This window comes from Thermobia domestica, chromosome 9, assembly GCF_964235325.1.
Source record: "Thermobia domestica chromosome 9, izTheDome1.hap1.1, whole genome shotgun sequence".
In the NCBI taxonomy this organism is placed as follows: Eukaryota; Metazoa; Arthropoda; class Insecta; order Zygentoma; family Lepismatidae; genus Thermobia; species Thermobia domestica.
Window position 1 is genome coordinate 80006927 of NC_137462.1, and position 21160 is coordinate 80028086.

The 21160-nt window shown below is 34.6% G+C and overlaps 1 long non-coding RNA gene across 1 annotated transcript in view; it reads left to right on the forward strand.

The window, feature by feature from the left end:
- Positions 1–17837, forward strand: part of LOC145694032 (uncharacterized) — a 75859-nt gene extending 58022 nt beyond the window's left edge. Inside the window, exons 2-3 of the long non-coding RNA XR_014132894.1 lie at positions 54–291; positions 16536–17837. This is a non-coding gene — a long non-coding RNA (uncharacterized LOC145694032). The remainder of the gene's footprint in view (positions 1–53; positions 292–16535) is intronic.
- Positions 17838–21160: the final 3323 nt, after the last annotated feature.

Sequence of the window (21160 nt, forward strand, 5' to 3'; positions counted from 1 at the left end):
GATTCTTCAAAATACAAATAGATAGTTTAAATTTTCACTTTATCTATTTGCAGATGCTGTTAGTTCACCAAGCAATGGCCCTTTTTCTGAGTTCAAATTTCTACCCAGGTGATAGTTTTCCAGAGACTTTTCCATTGTCAATCGAAGGTTTTAAGACTCGATGCATGGAGATTGAGTGAAGAATGGTTTACCAAATCTTAGAAAAGTCCAAATGACAATTTCTAAAAAATATTGTCACTATCCTAATGACGAAAAGAGAAATAAGAAGTACTTTTGGATTCAAAGTATTTGGTATCAATTTTTCATAATTTTTACTGAAATGTTAATTAGTTATATCTACTGAGAAACACACGGCTTTATCAGTCGTGGACGAGTTTCTGCTCAATACAGCTTACATGTAATTTTTCCCAAAATTTACCCACTTTTAGCTTCATTGTATCAAAATCAGAAAATCAACTATATAAGATATATAATTACTACATTTCTTCAGCTCAATATTCACACTATGCTTCGTCATTTATACACTTTTGGTTTATTATTCAATATGCATACTGTTTAGAAGGATGAACCCGTCCAGGACTAGGTTATAAAGAGGAGCACGATAAGCCTTCATAAGTGCCATTTTATCCAGTGAAAATTTGCAGCTTAAGGGTGGCGACTATAGGATAAGTGCCCGAACTCATGAGATCAGTGCTCGTAAGTTGGAAACTCACGCTTACTCGACCTCAGTTCATGAAGTTAACGAGTTTGAAAAAAGCGAATTTCAAATCATAAAATGAGAATGAGTTCGAGGGTGATCGTCATGTCGAGTAGATGCTGGTAAAGTTATGTAAAAGTGATATCGTATAGTGAGTTATGTAAAGTACAAGCAATGTAAGCATTACATTAAGTAAAGTGATACTGAGTTGATGATGTGAGCGTAGTGTCGAAACGATGCGATCATGAGATTAAGTTAGCGTGATGTCAACATAAGGTCGAGTAAATATAATGTTCGGTTGATAATACGAGCATGTAGTTGAGTGAGATTAGCTTCAAATATTGTAGGCACATCTGGACTTACATGGATCCTCTTTCAACCTTTGTCTAGTTAGAAAGTTTCCTATAAAAGGTATAAAACACATCGTTAACACAGGAAGAGAAGAGAAGAGACTTGATACACAAACTTAGTAGTAGTGGTGCATAGTAACAGATTTTTCGGTTATATATATATACAGGGTGAGTCAAAATAAGTGTTACAAGCCAATATCTCGCGAACTATACATCAAATATGAAAAATATTAAGAGACAATGTACAATACAGAGGGGCCTCAGAAATGAGTCAAACATTAGGTTTCCCCCGCCCCCCCCCCATGTTGGGGGGAGGGGGGTGAACGTGAAATTTTTAAATGGGAACATAGGTCGAGTGATACCTCGTTCGAAAGAGCTTGAAAAATTGAACAATTTTTGTAGGAAACAATTTTTTATATGGGGCACCGTTTTCAAGATGGGCCCCAAATATGGTCCTGTATCCGATAAAATTTCCAGTACTTATAAATAAGTGTTACAAGCTAATATATCGCGAACTATACATCATATAAGAAAAATATTAAGAGACAATGTACAATACAGAGGGGCCTCAGAAATGAGTCAAACATTAGGTTTACCCCGCCCCCCATGTTTGGGGGAGGGGGTGAACGTGAAATTTTTAAATGGGAACATAGGTCGAGTGATACCTCGTTCGAAAGAGCTTGAAAAATTGAACAATTTTTGTAGGAAACAATTTTTTATATGGGGCACCGTTTTCAAGATGGGCCCCAAAAATGGTCTTGTATCCGATAAAATTTCCTGTACTTATAAATAAGTGTTACAAGCCAATATATCGCGAACTATACATCATATAAGAAAAATATTAAGAGACAATGTACAATACAGAGGGGCCTCAGAAATGAGTCAAACATTAGGTTTCCCCCCCATTTTGGGGGGAGGAAGGTGAACGTGAAATTTTTAAATGGGAACATAGGTCGAGTGATACCTCGTTCGAAAGAGCTTGAAATATTGAACAATTTTTGTAGGAAACAATTTTTTATATGGGGCACCGTTTTCAGGTGATTCAAGAGTTATTAAGTCACATACATAGTCATTTTAATTTTTATATACATTTTCAAGTACTCATTCCTCTTTGAGGTAAAATCCTATAGTTAAGCCTAGATTTGGTAAAATTCGTTTTCTTGAGTTTGGTTAACCGAAAACCAAATCAAACTCCATTGCGTGGGATACAATGCGACACTACTACTTTTTTCTTTATTTTTTTGTTTTTCAAATGCAGAAACTTGCATTGCTTCATTATCTATATATTATGCACCTTCTTCCGCTAAGAGCATTAAAACAAGCGTTAGTAAAAGAGACATTGTCTTCTTTACCTGTAAATAATCCTCTACCTAATTTGATTTTATCACAATGGAATTGGGTTGCCGCTTCATTAGAGCCGAGTGTATTATTATTCTCGGAGACAACCACCACATTTCCAGCGTACTGGGACAAGATATGGTTAGTGATGCCAAGACCAGAAGCAAAACTAATTAACGGTGAACTCAATTACATAATATTCAAGCACATCTCAAGCACTCCATCCACAGGACAAGAAGGGTGTCTAATTTCGTAGCAGTAGCTCACTTTTCTACCATCTACATGGCATATCAACTAAGTCCTAAAACACAATGGTTTAAAAGCTAACTCTATAGCTGATGTAATTGAAGATTCAATGCCAAATGTATAAGTTCTCCATTGACTTTTATCCGTAGCCAACTGATTTCGTATGTCTGCCAAATCCATCTTAATATTGTCCTTCTATCCATGCCTATTTCTTCCTAATGGTCTTTTTCCAACTAGGTTTACAGTTAAAAATTTTAAAGCATTCTTATTCTCTTCCATTATGGCTACATAATCTGTCCTCCTAGACTTAATGACCCTAACAATGTTAAGTAGACGATATAAATTATGCAGGTCGTCATTATGAAGTTTCCGCCTCAGCATTTTATTTACAAATATTTTCAGTGTGTGTTTCTCCCATAAAGTAAGCAATCATATTTAGCGATCATACAGCAGAACAGGCAAAATTGTCGTTTTATATTATATACTTTAAGCTTCAAATGCTTCGACAGAAGAGTCGAAGACGAAACAATTTGGTCTGAATAATAACACGAATTCCCTGCTTTGGGTAAACAATTCTTAGCGGATATGGTTTTATCTGTTACTGTTGATCCTACATGTTTGAAAGTGTCTACTTTGCCGACAATGTTACTTGATATTTTAACATTTCCATAATTTCCACGGATTGGTTTTCTATCAAACTGATTTTCTTTTTACAAAACCGATCGGCTTTCTATCAACAACGTTTTTCTTCTTTGTTGTTTAGAAATGAGTACTTGAGGAACAATAAAGAAAATCATGCTGATTTCACTAAAAACCTAAAACTGTTTTGAACGAAACGGAAAACGGTTTCGGTTTTTGAGAAAACCAAACTGTTGGTTTCTGGTTTTCCGGTTTTCATAAATAGTCAGTTTTTTCATTCCTAAACTTAGACGTACGTCTTATAGCATCGTTACATATATAATCAATGATATTGTAATGTTTCACCTATACATTTTTAACAATTCGTTTAAATTTCACTAAACGCAGTAAGTCTTTAAGATCAGTTACTACAGGATATCAAAATTACTTATTTGATTTTTTTCTTTACTTACTCTTTTCACTAACAGCAGATAATGATATAAAACTTCATGGGCCAAAATCAGGATATTCTCTTCAATAAAATTAGTAGATAATTGAGGACCTGAATTGAATAACACCCTAAGTACATTTTATTTGTATTTTCTGTCTTTTCTGTTCGTTGGCATCTATGTCCCAAGGGCTATTCACTTGCATATTAGTTTAGTCAAAGTCTAACTCAAAATTTATTTTTAATACAATATAATTTCAGCACAATATATATAATTAGTATATACTGTATACGCCGGATTTGTGAAAGTTAACTGCAGGAATTTATCACGCATTTGGTACTTTCATAATTGCGCAATTTTTCACTCAAATATTTAGTTAGGAGTTTGTAAGATGAATTTCTTAAATATACTTCTGTATATCTTCAAATAAACCCTGAAATGGAAAACACATGTGTATATTTGTATTAAATTACGGTCTTCTTCTGTTTTCTACTGGCTCTTAACAATTTAATTTACTGCAATTCCGAATATATTGATTTAATGAGGTTTTAACAAATAAAAAAAGGTTCAAAAATGAAATGAAATTCTTAGCTCAGTTTTATGATTCATGGTTATGCCGGCTAGGCTAAAGGAGACGGTGATGACGAGAAATAAATGAAATGGTGGAATGTAAAAAGTGGGAGAATACAACAGAACCCCGAGAAAACCCAAGGACACGGTGTTTGTCTACCACAAAGCTCATTTTGCGTGAGCCAAATAAAGTTCAAATTGAGTGTAAGAGATGAACATGCATTTGTATGTTATACATCTAAGAAAATCTTACATTCTAATATATTATAAGCCGCGTCACCCGAATTGGAGTATCGCATCAGCCAATAAGTTCGCATTGCCCTGTTACTAAACCTTCAGGGAGAAATCTAATTATTCATAATTGTCCACAAATACGAACAAAATTAATTATGAATGATTAGATTCCTTCCTGAAAGTTTAGTAACAGGACACTGCGAGCTTATTGGCTGATGCCACACGCCAGTTCGGGTGACGCGGCATATATAGCTAGAATACGTACATATAATGACAATCTATCTAGCATTTATACACTACATTTTTTATTTAAAAAAATAAAATTTAGAGAAATGTGTTAAGTTGAAAGAAGTTTGAACACAAGGTTCACAAATTTATTTAAAGGAGTTCGCTTGCCTTTCCAGTTATTGGTTATGCGTTTTCTTTTAATCATAGCTAAACATTGTTTTCCAACATTTGGGCACGAACATAGCGGTGTATGTAAATTCTCTCTTTCAAGCACTTTCGTCTTGTTTTTGTCTTTGTTTGTGAACTAAAGTTAGAAACACAATTACAAATCACATGCGTATCTTTTTTTTTTGGTACACCTTTAAATTTCAATGCACCTTCCTATACTTGCGGTACAAGTCACTTGAGCAACCCCATTATGTGCTGAAAATATTGTTTGTTTAAACATTATTGAAAATCAGTACTACTGCAATACACTCGCCTTCCTGATCTTTTAAATTTCGCTCGCAAAGAGGAAGAAATTATGTTATTTTTCACCCATTGTGCAATCATTAAAAAATTGCATATTTTCACGAACTATGCTTCGATTTTCATGATTCAAATGCCAAAGTGTGCGATTTCGTTCATTTTTGTTTTTGAAAATGTCTAAAAAAAAGTCCAAAAACTTCTTTTCTATATGTATTTAGGCCACAATCACTTTTGTACCATATTCTACACGTGGCCTTAAACTTTTTGTTAAGGACACTGTTTGGTTGCTCATTTTACGTAATTTTAATATCTTAGAAAACTATCTCTATATACGAGGGTAAGTCATAAATTATCCACAATTTTGACATAACTCTCCTTACATTATTCATATTGAACTCTGTCCTCGTTTATTTTATTGTTATACTGTTGTGGTCATGCTAAGTAAGTTTGATATTAATTTCTCCATTTGTCTTACTTTTGTTGCAGATCAATCATGGCCGCTCAATTAAAAGCTTGCACCAAAGAGGAACAAAGAGCAGTGATCCGGTTTTTGTGGTCGGAAAGTGTATTCGAGCCGGAATCCGTCAGAGACTTCCGGCACAATATGGAAATAGTGTCTTGCCACAACGGAGTGTCTACGAATGGATTGAAAAATTCAAAAAATGGTCGCAAAGTGTTATGCATGAGGAAGGAGCCGAACGACCATCTAAGGCCACAAATGATGACTAGGGATGTGCACGAGACAAGATTTGTGGCTGTCTTGTCTCGAAAAATGTGCTGTAAAAGTGATGTCTCGACTCGAAAGATGTATATTTCTCTATTGGAGGAGCCGTGTCAGGAAAATCGAATTTTGTCAGGAAAATCCTGTCTCGACTCGTCTCGTGCGCATCCCTAATGATGACAACATTGAGCGTGCACATGACATGTTCTGTTAGACAGACGAATGACTATTGATGAAGTGGCACATCATCTGGAAATTCGTCATGGTCCCTGATACACCTTCCGACCACAAAAACCGGATCATTGCTCGTTGTTCCTCTTTGGTGCAAACTTTTAATGGAGCGGCCATGATCTATCTGCAACAAAAGGAAGACAAATTGAGGAATTAACATCAAACTTTCGTAGCATGACCACAATAGCATAACAACAAAATAAACGAGGACAGAGTTCAGTATGGACAATGTAAAAAGAGTTATGTCAAAATTGTCAAGATAATTTTTGACTTACCTGGTATAACCTTTAAAATCACAGGTGAGAAAGAAATCACCGAGAGAATCAGAGCGCTACGTTACTCATAATTTGCTATTATTGCGGTTTTACCTAGCTATACTGAGTAAATGATATAGAGCCCACCATCGAGTAGAATATTCAGACAGGTAGATAATATTGTATTTATAGCTGCCAGAGCTGAGATTAATGATTTCTTTCTCTAAACCGGTCTTTTATAAAAACAATACTGGGCGAAGCGTTTAAAAAGAGACTAAATAATAATAATAATAATAAAAGCAGAGGCAGCCTAATTTGTCTTTAGAAAAACCGCAATTGAAAACATACTATCAAAGAAAATAGACGCCTGTCTTTGTGCGTTTATATCCATATTCAAAGAGGGATGGAGGAGGTAAGAGTAATTCTGATACTACATAGAATAGGAAGGAGTGAAAAGGGGGAAAAGGGAAATCTGTCGACCTCCTATGTTTGAATAGCGGCGTTTAATCAACGCCGAGTACATCCCTCTCTCTATACGCTCTTGTTTCAATGTCTCTGAATGTTTGTCATACTACCGCGCTCTTTTTCTCTACCACATAGTTATACACACACACACACACACACACATTAAAACAAGATCAAAAGACAATCCAAAAGCGGCGGTCTTCTTTGTTATTTTTATTTTTTATTTTTTTTTTAATTCAGCTGGAAGGGAGAGTGCGAGTGATTTGTTTCGATTTGAGATTTAAAAACAAAAAAATCGAAAGTTTGGTAGTCATGACAACCCTGATTAGATAAAATAAACACTGTAGCCAAATTAGGTATGACAAACACTGTAGCCAACCCCCCCCCCCCAAATAAGTGAGTGTTGCTTGCTTTTTGAATGATTATTCCTCTCGAAAGATTTGAGTTGATTTTGAGTTTAACGTCCCGTTCAGTGAGGCTATATAAGACGGGACCTACTGACTAACGTGAAATCCGAACCACATGAACTCCCGCCGGGAATCGAACCTGGGTTTCCCACGCCAAATGTGCGTAAGCTAACCGCTTAGTCACGAAGGAGCTCTCCTATCAAAAGAATAATTACATACTTTTTTTTCATTATAAAATACTACAACATTGTCATTTTTCTATATATTCATTAGCAGTAGTGGTCCTAGAAGGTAAAAACTGGGGGGCAGCCAGAACACAGACTATGATAGGTACGGAAATCATTTTAATTTAAAATCCGTTTACGCACTTCGTTAAGAGGAATTAGCAATATCTAATATTTCAAAAAAAATCCATTAAAAACTAAAAGTAAACGCTTACTATAAATTTTCAAAAATATATAAACAATACTTCAATTAGCTATCATTGTCACTCAAAAAATTGAGTAGGGGGCTAGGCCCACCTGGCACCCGGCTAGATTCGCCACTCTTCATTAGGACATATTATTGCATATTCTTCTACAAATGAGCTGGTAATTACAGCACTAATCAATACTAGGAGGTTTTTGTTTTCTATTGGTATTTTTTAGTTGTTGTGCACGTTAGATATCTAATCCTAACATAAGTCCCACATCTCTAACTTTCGGATACGGTATCTTTGTAGTTAATTCTACGACCAGTCTCCAGTAATGTGCTTTGTAGTCCGTAGTAGATTGTTTTCGAGAGAATATTCATCACGGAACTTTAATTCTATGTAACATCGAAAGAGAAGCGCTTTGTCATGAATGCTAAGCTGGTAAGCTGTTTTCTTTTGCAAATATAGCTCATTTTAGTAGTAAATTATGATTATAGATGTATCGCATTTTACGACCCAATGAGTCATTTTCTTCTCATTTCTCTTGTTTTGTGTAGCAAATTGTGATGCGATATTGCTGAAGTTAATTGCTTACATAGTGGCCTCCTGGAACGCAGTCTCTGGGATGATGAGCAGGTCTGTTGTTGCACTGTCCTGAATCTCCTTTATGGTTTGGAAACGACATACTTCCAAAGTGGTTTTAAGTTTGATCACAGGAAAAGTCTGCTAGGGCTAAGTTCTTAGAATAAGATGGGTTGGGTAAAGTGGGAGCCTGATGTTTTGCCATATAATTGCAAACGAATTTTGCACTGACACAACATCTGAAATTTTTCAGTCAAAATTTGATGGTATGATCCTATGCTGAAGTTTATCTTGTTAGTAACTTCTTCAACAGCTAAAAGATGGTTTCCACAAATCACATCACGAACTCTTTCAACATAGTCATGAACTGTTGATGTAGAAGTCCCTGGCCCTGGGATTCTCACCGACTGACTTTCTTGCTCTTTCCAAAGCGCTTAAACCACTCATAGCACTGCGTTTGACTCATACAGTCCTCCCCGTATATTTTGTTAACCAATTGAAATGTCTTTGTAAAAAAATTTTTTCCAAGTTTGTAGTGAAATTCCACACAAACAAGTTGTTTTTCAAGCTCTCTCATTGTCACTTTTTCACTAATCCGATGAACAGTGCTCACGTCAACGGTTGTAACTAGACGACTAACGATCATAGTGAAACGAGACAAATGAAAGATTTTTAGTCTAATCCTAACATTCGTCCCAGATCTCTAATTTCCCGTTTTCTGTACACTCTTCGCAACCATGAAAAAGGAGCCCAAGAAAATTAATATTGTTCGCTAATCAAGTTTGCTCGATTAGTGCAAACGTAAGTGTTTTACAACATAGTACAGTTTTTCAAATACCTGAAAAGAAGAAAATGTAACTCTATCCATTACAACTCTGGAACTTATTGCATAAATAATTATTTTCTGACCAGAGCAATACACTTATTTATTAAAACTTAAAAAAAAAATACAATTTCATCTTAGCGTTGTCTTTCTCAGATCTTGGAATGCAGAATGGATTGCAAAAACCGTTTCTTGACATCTTTTACCGTTTCTGGTCTATAGAAATCAGCTTTGAAACCGGAAATAGTAATTACTAAATTCAACCACTTACGGTTTTGGCAGGGTGTTGCAGACCGTAACGATACTTCTCCTTGTTGAGACGTTGAAACAATTGCAAAAAAGATCTTGTCACTATTATCATTTTTGTTCTTCTTCGAAAAAAGTTGAAACTGGAAATGATTAATTTCAACCACTTTCGGTTTGAGTAACAAGTCAACAGAGGAGATGGAACCTCTTCTTAGAATGCTGAGTTCATTGAAAAAAATTCTTAGCGTTTTTGGTCTGATATCTGTTGACAGACAGACAGATTGTAAAAGCATTTTTTCTTAAAATTGTAGAGTCCACTACGGGAAAACAAAGGTGGCACCTGAATAAGGAAGTCATAAAAAGCATTAAAAAAACTAAAATAATTTTTAATTTTTCGCCCAAACACCGGCTTTTTATGGAAGAAAACCTCCATCCCAAAACCCCTTTTTTTCACCTCTAGTCTTGTGTCTCATAAGTACATTGGGACACTTTTGTTTACAGATGGTATGAGCTGCCTAACTAGATACTGTATTTTTGTAGTCAATTCTACGACCAGTCTCCAGTAATGTGCTTTGTAGTCCGTAGTTGATTGTTTTCGAGAGAACATTCATCACTGGATTTTAATTCTATGTGAGATCGAATGAGAAACGCTTTGTCATGAATGAACGATAATGGTAAGCTGTTTTCTTCTTGCAAATATAGCTCATTTTAGTAGTAAATTATGATGTATCGCATTTTACGATCCACTGAGTCGTTTTCTTCTTATTTCTCCTATTTTGTGTAGCAAATTGCGATGCGATATACCTCAAATTAATTAATTAATTTAAGAATCACTAGGATAGCTCAGAGGCCATTTTATACTGGATATCTAACAACAACAATAACAATGGAAAGGATTTGGGAAGGTATCGGCCAAGGCCTGTTTACTAGGTACCATTCTGACATTTGCCTGGTAGGACTGAGGAAAACCCTTGAAAACTCCAGTCAGGATGGTCGGCAACGAACTCACGACCTCCCGAATGCGAAACCAACGTTCTACCACTTGAGCTTGATTGCTTACATGTAGGCCTATAGAAGAGGAGGTGATGGAAATATCATGTTTAAGGGCCAATTCTTATGCGTAGTTTTCGGGATTTTTTTATAACGCTAAGAAGTGTGTAATACCAATTGATACTTCATATTCTGCTGAATCACATTGCTTACTTATTTACGTAATGCATAGTTCTACGTAAAGTCAATATATTATTAAGTAGCATTGTTGTATATATTATTTTTATCTTTCTTTTCCTAGTGGTGGCATAATACTCCTAACAGTGACACAATGCTCCAAGTAGTGATATAATACTCCAAGCAGTTAAGCACATACTACTTCTAAGACAATTATGAAGTTTAGTGGCTTGTAGGAAAAACATTAATTACAAAGTAGCAAAAATGCTTCTCTTTATTACTCTTCCTGTCAAATACATTGTATAAATGCGAAGAAAACATGAAGAAATTTATTTAAATAATATGGAAGTGGAAAGAATCACATGCGTCTAATTTTCAAAACGTCATTGGAGAGTAATTAAACTATATAGCTACTTCGAGAACCTAATTTTATTGGGTTTCATATAATCAATCCTTAAACATAGGGACAAGCATGAGACAAGATTAGAGGTTGTCTCATCTCGAAAATGTGCTCTAAAAATGATGTTTCAACTCGAAAAATGTATATTTCTCTATTGGAAGAGCTGTGTTTCGACTCGAATTTTCTCAGGAAAATTTTGTCTCGTCTCGTCTCGTCCGCACCCTTATTTATTAGTTAAAAACCATAAACTGTAATGATTTTCTTCACAATTTACGTGTTGACTAGACACGCTGATTTACGCAGTAATATCAGTTTCAAGAAATATCTGATCTAATGTGGTTTCTGCTTTCAACGATTCATATAAGTTATTGGTCAATAATTCCCATACCAAACTCTCGTATGTCCTTGTACACTGAGATCATTTTGTATATGTATATATATATATATATATATATATATATATATATATATATATATATATATATATATATATATATATATATATATTAAAACTACTCCAACCAACCTCCTGCTCAGCTCGGTGTCCCTCAGGGAAGCACATTATTTCCACTTGTGCACGATCCATATATTATCTCTCTTTCAGTTCATTGAACGTGTAAAGTGCCAAACATTTGCAAGACGGCACACCATTGTTAGCTTAAAAATAGAAGAGAACTACACGAAAACGACTCTTTTCTTATCGCCTCTAAAACTGAGAAGCAAAATGGTATCTGTAACGTTAATCCTGACAAGAATCAAAATATCTTCACTAAACCATTTATACTTTGACTGATGGTTATGTTTGGGTTAGTAATACATACATTGGCATACTACATTTGCTCACAACTCAAATTTATGTGTGTATCCTTGTCTCCAACGGTCTTCTCTAAAACTAGACACAAGAGTATATATTTATCTTCTGCCATGTAACATATATTTTATGGTTTGGAAGGATTTTTGCACTATACACCATTCATCTATGCAATGTTCCCGAAGAGCAAAACACAGCTCAGAAAATCTAACCCGGGAATCAATCAATCAAGCACAAATAATAAATAAGAAACTGGCATTTTTCAACATTTGGTACGCATTTATTTCCTGTATCCAGTAAGCTTTTGTCTTGTGTTTTAGAGCAAGAAGATTAACATGTAATCAATATGATTAATCAGTATGTAATGTAGTTAATTAATGAATTTCTCATCCAAGTTTTTTTTTTATTTGTAACATTTTTCTATGCATTCCTTTCAACTCAATTTGCGCCTTTTCTGCAATGTACATTTCCCTCACTTTGTTCACTAAGCCAGATTCTTGCACTTTTTACATTGTACGTTTGCCAACCAAAGAACAAATCTGGGCAAACATAAGAAATACCTTATTTTGAAAAGTATGGGAGCTACAACATTTCTGTTGCAATGACATGACATGTTAATTTCATCCACACTGATGTCATAGAAAGAAAGGAAATTGCGAAAGTTATACTGTGCTATAAACATTGTTCATTGAAAAGTAGGCTATATAACGAAAACAGAAGCTTAAATATTTTCCTCACTTCCTTATAGTTTTCTCATAAATTTTATTTATTTTTTCATTTCATTATATTTATTATTTATACATATTGTCACTTCCTTTGGATTTCTGTTGTCTTAACTTCTTGAAGTTATTGTACTCCACTTTATTATTTTGTATTTTGCGTTATCTTCTTTTCTTCTATTTCTACTCTCAAGTTCTCAGGGTTTCATGTTCTGTATGGATTGCTTTCTTCGTCAATCGCAACAATCTTGCATCTTTTACACAATTTCATTAACCTGGTTTCTCTCGCGTTTCTTCTTCCTTGTCCGAAATTACCAAAGACAATGCCAGCCTCTCCATTGCTCACGATTACATTTTACTCTCCCTGGTATAGATCCTAATTTCTTTCTTCATGTCATTTAAATAACACTTCTTTTATCTGTTCATATATTTATGTGCCTTTTCATCTTCGCAACTTGAAGTCGGCATTCCTTATTAATTATCCATCCGTATTGTAACATGTTGAAATTTGTTAAAAAGATGGTTCCCCCTTTCCTTCAACTTCACGGAGCAATAGTTCTCTCTCGATAACAATTGAATCGCTGATTTGTGAAACGTCATAAGTCATGCAAACTATATTTTACAAGAGAGCCGAGAAATGTTACACAGAGTTATCTTTATCTAAAGGGACTGCGCTCACGTCCGCGCATAACGGCCATGTACGCCAACTATTGCTGCTGTTGAAAGTTGTTAGATCGAGAAATAAATGTACAAAAAATATTCAATATATTTGACTTAAGACATTTCTCAACCCAACACGAGGATCAGGAAAATATTAGCATATGGGTTTGGTTACGTTAGGATAGAATAAGTTAGGTTAGGTTCAAATTTTCGACACATTATTGCTATGAAAGAGAAAGCTATGGTATATTTCACGAGTATTGTACAAAAGACCACACGTACATGTACTAAATATTATATTAAAGCATCTCTATGGTATGGTGCAATGTAGCAGATTAGTTATTATCTCAAAAACATACGCGTTCAGCCGTCTGCAACAAGAACAAAGAGATCAACAAGACATGATCGCTTAAAGTAATGTGGCCACCATGCCTTGAATTTGAGAATACTGACCGTTTCAACCATCTACGCAGTAAATTTCTTTTCTAGCTCAAAAATCAAACGAACAATCTCTAGTGATACATAAAGCCGATCGTGACGTTGTAGGGTCTGTTTAATTACACCGAAATCCCTATCGCTAGACAGAAAGGAATGGCCTGGAATGGGAAAATAATGATGAATTTCGTGAAAACGTTTACTGGAAGCTAGAAATAAACACATTGTAATGAGAGTATGATTGCTGTTTAGTCCACCACATGCGTCACTAAACAAGTAGAGCTCTGTGATTGTCTGTGGTATCTTGTTCTGAATGTACTCAGTGAGGAAAGTGCATACTTCGTATGGCGATTTCTTGTCTATGCCTTCGTGATAGAGATAAATCTTGGAGGAATTTCTCGTAAATTATGAAAACAGAAAATATTCACCTCTAACTTCTGCCAATAAAACATGTCCTGTACAGGAATTTTTGGCAGGTTGATCACCTGCATAAAGTCAAACGCTATGCTCAGTACGTTCTCATGATTTCAACATCTGTCTTTGATTTCAGCCGTATTAATTTTGTTCCTAACGGATTGATCTGGGACATCCATTGAGTTGAGAAATGTCATAAGTCAATGAATGACTTGTGACTTTTCTCAATTCGCAAACAATTGTTGCAGGTCGATACTGCACGAACTACTAGTGCGACTTCAGTCGATTCACAACCCAACGGTGTAGCTATCCTTTAAAATTCAAAGGTGCATGTAAACTCATTTTCGGTCATTGGGTGACATATGACGTTTCTCAAATCAGCGATTCAATTATTTTCATCCTCAGAAACGTAGTAATAGAAGTTCCAATAAGTCTTCTGTTACAACATATTTGATCTAGCTCCTACGCTGAGGTCTTCCCAGTATGTGTAACCCTTTTGATAACCACGTTTAATTAGACACATAAGTTCCTGCCTGGCACCATGATTCCTTTTCATAAAGTAACGTTTCGCTGAGAAGGATCACTGGATATTATTATTATTATTATTATTATTATTATTATTATTATTATTAGTAGTAGTAGTAGTAGTAGTAGTAGTAGTAGTAGTAGTAGTAGTAGTAGTAAATATTCTGCCTTTTGACAGGTCCTAAGACTAATGAGGTTTTTTTTTTTTAAAAAAAAAATTTAGATTTGGGCCTGGAAATCTTTTTTCTACGTTTCTCGATCTTCAGCTTCCTCTTTTAACTCCCATTCAAATCATCGATCAATTGTGTTCTTCCTCTTTCTATTCTTCGCTTTCCTTCCATCTTTCTTTCTATGGCAATATGAAGAAGACAATTTATTCGCAAGATGTGTCCAATTCAATTGACTTTCCTACGAAGGTTGCTGGCTAGAAGCGTTCTCTTCTCTGCTATCTGCTTTAAAACATCTTCGTTTGTTACTTTCTCCGTCCACTTATTTTTCTCCATTTTCCTCGAATACCAAATTTCGAAATTCTCAAATATTTCTTCTCTAACTTCCGTAATGTCAAAGTTTCTGAACCATACAGTCCAATGCTCCATATATAGCACTTGACCAACTTCTTGTATTAAGCCTGCTGGTGAGGAGTAATCTTTTCTTGTCGAATGCTTCTTTAGCTATGGCTATTCTTGACCTGATCTCTTTGGTGTAGTAAGTATCTCTCGTTAAAATACTTCCCAGATACTTGAAATGATCGACATCTTAAAGTTCTTTTTGTAAGGCGTCTGTGTGTCTATCTGCCCACATCTTTCGTTTAAAAAAGGAAAAAAAAATCCGATTTCGAATGAACATAGCATGTATTTCCTTTGAGGCTTAAAAGTGATTCTAATTGCCTGGAAATGAAGAATTGGTCGATCAAGGAAAAAGAAGTGAATATAAAGTAACTTTGAACATAATGAAATATCGACCAAATTGGTTCATTGTGATGAAACTTTAGTCGAATTTACTATACCATATAATATACTACAGGAATAGAACATGAAACCTAAGCTTATGATACATACTATATGAATTTCCCGCTTCAACTGTAAACGGCTTTGCTAATATGGTCAGTAGAACACAGTACCTTTGTTTCTTATGAGCAACTGGAAGAGTTTTATTACCTTGAGAAAATATTACTTGCGTTTGCTGAAGACTCTCAGACATCTGTACCCTACCATTAAAAAAAGAAATATATTGACAAATTGTTTTAGATAGAAAAACAATAAATTTAAATTTAATTATTCTTCTTTTATAAAACTTTCTTTAAATAAAGTAATAGTATTGATTTGAAAAAAAAACTTTAATACAGCTTTTCTTTTCTTTTCTCACTTTTTTTTTAAAAAAAAAGAAAAGTCAGTATCTCATTGTCTTTATATTTTATATCTTACTTCTTTCTGTTTACTTTTCTTTCATCCCTTTCATCTTAGAACGGTGTTTTTCCTTTTGTTATAGTATTGTATATCACTTTTATTTTTGCATCATTTAACAAAAGAGAAAGCTGGTACAAAACGATCCAAAAGATTTCTGTTTTTTGTTCTTTTTTATTTTCTTTAAAAGATATATATATATATATATATATATATATATATATATATATATATATATATATATATATATATATAAAAGAAAAACTTTTTTTTATATAAAAAACAGTTGTTTGAAAAATTCAAAAGATTTTTTATACGTTTTTCTTTTTCTCGATTATTTGACTTCCTTTCTTTTCTTCTTTTCCATCTCAGGCATTTCTATTTCTTCTTAAAAATTTGAAAAGTAAAAAAGTAAATAAAAAAGAACATTCTATCTTCTTGTAACATAGAAGTTACTCTTTCTCTTGAAAAAGTTAAAAAAAAAAGTAGTAAACTAAATTATTCAAAGCAAAAAAGGAATTCAAAATTTTATGGTGTTTGAACTAAAAGTAAGGAGAAGTTATGTTCAATTGTGAAGTTTATTCGTGAAAGAAATGTGCACTGTAATAATTCACAGAGTTATATCCTATAGATTATATCTTTTTTTCTTTCTTTCTTTCCAGAAACGTAACCAAATATGAAGTCTCTTTATCGCTAAATGGCATTCTTGATTATGGCGAGGGAAATCTGGATTCGATTTTCAATGGGAGGACATGGTTCATATTAATATGTATAAAACGTTACATACAGTATCCATACCATTAGGTTTAAAATAACTAACAAATGAAACTATATATCATGTAGGGTAAATAATAATAATTTTAAAATTTATGGTAACTGAGAAGTTATAAACAGAGATACACAACAAAACAGAGAGAATTGAAAATGAAATGAAATCTGATTTTAACGTCCTACAATTATGCCTTTAGGCTAAAGAAGTTGATGATTAAAGCAAGTGAATAATGATAGAAGAATTGGTGGAATGAGAAATTGGGAGGAAACAGGAATACTATGAGAAAACCTATGGGCACCACAAACTTACTTGGCCGAGGATTGAACCATGGATTCCACATACCAGAGGTAAACTCTCTACCACTGGGTTACCATGTCCATCTACAGAGTGAATTCTGTCCAAAATGAGGAAGAAGAGGGTAACCTTTCTATGGACATTTTAAAAGAAGATAGATGCCAAAAGAATAGCCAAATAGATTTTCAATTATCTTAGCCAAAACCATTAAACACAAATGAATTGGTTCAAAGAAGCCAACGCGCACGTAAGATAAATAGGGATAAATGTAGCAAAAAAAAAAAAAAAATAAAATAAAATAAAATAAATAAATAAATAAAAATAAAATAAAAGGAAAAGTTACAAGGAGATAGTTTAAAACGTTAAAGATTTGAAGGAGAGCGCTGGTTCCCTTAAGAAGCGTAGGTTCCCTTAAGAAAATTTCCCTCGACTGGCAAAGATTTTCCCTTATCAAATTTCCCCTAGTTTCTTGAATGTCAAATGACAAAATGACAGTCTATGTGATAAGACTAATTTAGCTATTTCAAGGAAGTGTCACTCACATTTACTTTTTGCTTTTTCCTTCACTTTTTGTCACAAAAATACACACAAATGCACCCAGTTAGCAACAGGTACAAATTATTACTTTGAACACACATACATACACACTATTCCTATTGTATTGGTTTATTTCTGAAGAACAAAGACAAATTTAAGGATTTATATTAGTCAATCTGTCAGGACGAGAATTTCCCTGGTTTTTCATATTTTATCGAAAAAAATCCTTATTCTCTTTTTGCTAAATTTACCTACGAAATTTCCCTATAGTAGGGAAATTTCCCCAAACTACAAACAGTGGTGCGATGTAGGCAGAAGACACAAGATAAACATAGGCAAAGAATGAAACAATTTGGAAGGAGAAAGGAAGGATTTCATGAGTTAATTCACGTGATGCTTGGCTGGCTAAAATCGAGAAATAATAATAATACAGGGTGTGCACATGAAACCTCCCTGATTACAAATATTAATTGCATGGAAACTATTAATGCCAGAGAATAACGGTTTCCTGTATCTCGAAGAACAACTCAGGTTTCTTTTTCTTTCTTTTCTTTTTTGGCTATATATGCATCTCTATATGGGCCACGTTAGTTGCCCTCAGAATGTCCAGTCGATATTCGATCTCCCGTTTGTGCTGCGTAGCATGTCCGGTGTGATCGAGTTCATAGCTTCTTCAATTTTGTGACAAAACGCAGAAATATCACGTACAGGTGTGGCGTAGACTCTATCTATGACATAGCCCCATATGAAGAAATACATAGGGGTTATCGGGAGATCGCGGTGGCCAGAGAGTGGGTCCATCGCGTCCAATCCATCGCTGTGGAAACGTTCGGTCTAAAGCTCTACAAAATCTAAACACCAGTGCGGTGGGGCACCATTTGTTGGGATATCACGTTTGGTTGCAAAGGAAGGAAATAGCTGTGGAAAAGCAAAGTGTTCAAACATGTCCAGATAAACGGGACCAGTTATTCTGTGCTCCATGAAGAAAAATACTCGTTCTTTGCCCGAGCCAGGCTGTCGGCTGACACTCCACGTGGCTGAAAGCTTATCAAACCATGTTTTAATGGTCTTGACGTCTGGTTGGTCCCGTTGGTACTTTCGTCTGAAGTCCTCTTGCACGGTAATTAGTGATTTAGTCTCAGCCAATCACACCCCTTGCACTCTCTTTTGTGCGGTTGTCATGTTCATTCATGAACATCTGCAACAAATAACAAAAATTCATATAAACTTTGTTACTGAACACCTGCAACAAACAACAATTAACAATCAACAACAAAAGACTGTTTGAGTTGCTCTTCAAGGTGCTACAAACCGTTATTCTCTGGCACTAATAGTTTCCATGCAATTAATATTTGTAATTATGGGGGTTTCATCTGGGCACCCTATAAAAATTTTGCTTAATACATAAAAATTGTAATCAGCCATAATCCTAAACTACAAAGTGTGATTGATAGAAATGTGTTACACGGTTATAGCTTTTAAATGAGAGAACATCGCTCGCTCATAAAAGGGGCTAAGGGAGCTCAGTCCAAGTGAGTTTGTGACGAACAACATAGTATCCATAGAATTTTCAGGGATCTCTAGTTTCCTCCCACATTCTCATTTCGCAAGATATTTACAGCAATAATCATTCACTTTCATTAATCATTTGTGTCTAGTATTGCCTACAAGGCTAGACGAGAAATAACATTTTCTCGTCTCGATTCGTACATTTTTCTAAAAGTCTATCTCTTCTGGATTCATGTAGAATTCTTTTGCGTTTTGTCTCTATTCTCGGAAAACTTTTCAGTCTTGTTTTGTAAATTTTTATTCTAATTTTACTCCTTATTATTTCTTATTTTCACTTAGAAGTTATCATAATCCTTCGGCGTAGAGTGTGGCATAACATTTCAAACCATATTTATTATTTGAATATATTGTGTAATCACTTGCTCTCAGAACTCCAGGCAAGCTAAGAGAGGAGAGTTGACTAGCCGAAACTGATGTCGATTGAGGAGATGTAAAGAGTTTTATATCATCTTCTGAGCGGTGGTGGCGCTGATGTCCCTTCTACCACATGACCAAGTGATGACGATTATTCCTGTCGTCTGCTTCTTGTAGTAACTCGTAGTAGAAGAACATGCTGTTTTGTTTATAAATAAAAAGCACATGTTGATGTTCACAAATATAAAACAAGTGCAAAATATTACAGTATCCTTAACACAATTGAATGCTATACATTGTGTTCGTACAATCATTACGTATTAAATATTTTGTACTATGAATCGTGTAACACTAAAACAGTGTTTGAGGTCTAAAATTTGGATGAACTAGTGTTGTCCATGACGCTCTGCAAATTTCTCGTATCGTCTTAAAAAAGAGATAAGAATGGTCATGTTTCTAGTCTCGTCTCGAATTTGAAAATGTACTTCTCGACTTGACCCTTGTCTGATTTTCGAGACTAGAGTCGAGAAGAGACGAGACATTTCTCGTCTCTGGTAGGCAACACTATTTGTATATTTTACTCTAGAAAGTGTATACATGTTAAATTAAAGAGTTATTTCTTTTCATCACTCATCGAGCTTCAGATTGTCTTGTTTCGTTTCTTCTTGTAACAAAATTGTTAGTACTGTTGTCATCTGTCATGTATGAAATCATGATGCGTACTCTATATTAACAAGTACGGTTCGGTTATATGTTCGTTTAAGTTGTAAGTTCATGTCTCATATTGCCTCGGTATTACTAAGGGACTGTAAATATCAAACAAACAGAACTAGACAGTGAAACACTTGAAAGTGTTTTAGTATCTTTTTCCTAGAAAATATTTTTTTAAAAAATTACAACTGTAAATATACCAATGGATTTGCTTTGGAAAGTTCTAGCTGTGTTTTACGATACGTTCATCATGACGGCCTCGTTTATTTATAAGAAATCGGAATTTAAGATTGCTTCCACCATTATGACCGTCTTTGTGTCGCACAAAGATATTTACTCTTAAATATACAATATACGAGTAGTTGCAATATGTTCGATCTATGGTTGACAGAGAGGTCTGTATAGAAGGGTCAGGAATCTAAACGATGTCATTCAAATTTTGGGGCTGTAAGGGCGAGAAAATAGTAGAAACATTTTAAGAGGCAACTAAGTTTGTATAAAAAGGTGGATAAACTTTAATAATAATAATAAAAGAACGTGTATGAGTGCACGTGCGTCTATCTCAGTTTTCATGTAGAAAGGTGTTACTTAAAGCCCCATATTTTGTACATAAAAAGATTTTCTCAAATCTAATTGCATTTAAAGTGTTTTTTCACTTTCTACTAGGGATTTATGTATGTATGTTTCTAGCTGTTTCTTAAAAAAAAAAAAAGTCTGTACATATTTGCATATTAGCAACGAACATTACATATTTGTTATGCGGGCTTACATAACAACAAAATATAAATATCGAGGCAATGCAATTGTTATGGCTTGTGGGTATATATATCTTGAAGAACATCCTCTTTCTTTCTCCTTTTATCTAGGTTCTGAAACAAAACTTGCCAACGATCGGTACTTACATCTCGTTAGCGAATAATAACACGTTTGAATCAAGGCCGCAGGGACGTACGGAGGGGGGGGGACACGGGGGTCCGGACCCCCCCTCCGAAATTTCGACTTTTTAAAAATTTAGCCTAATTTTAGGGGCAATTTTAGCAATTTTAATAT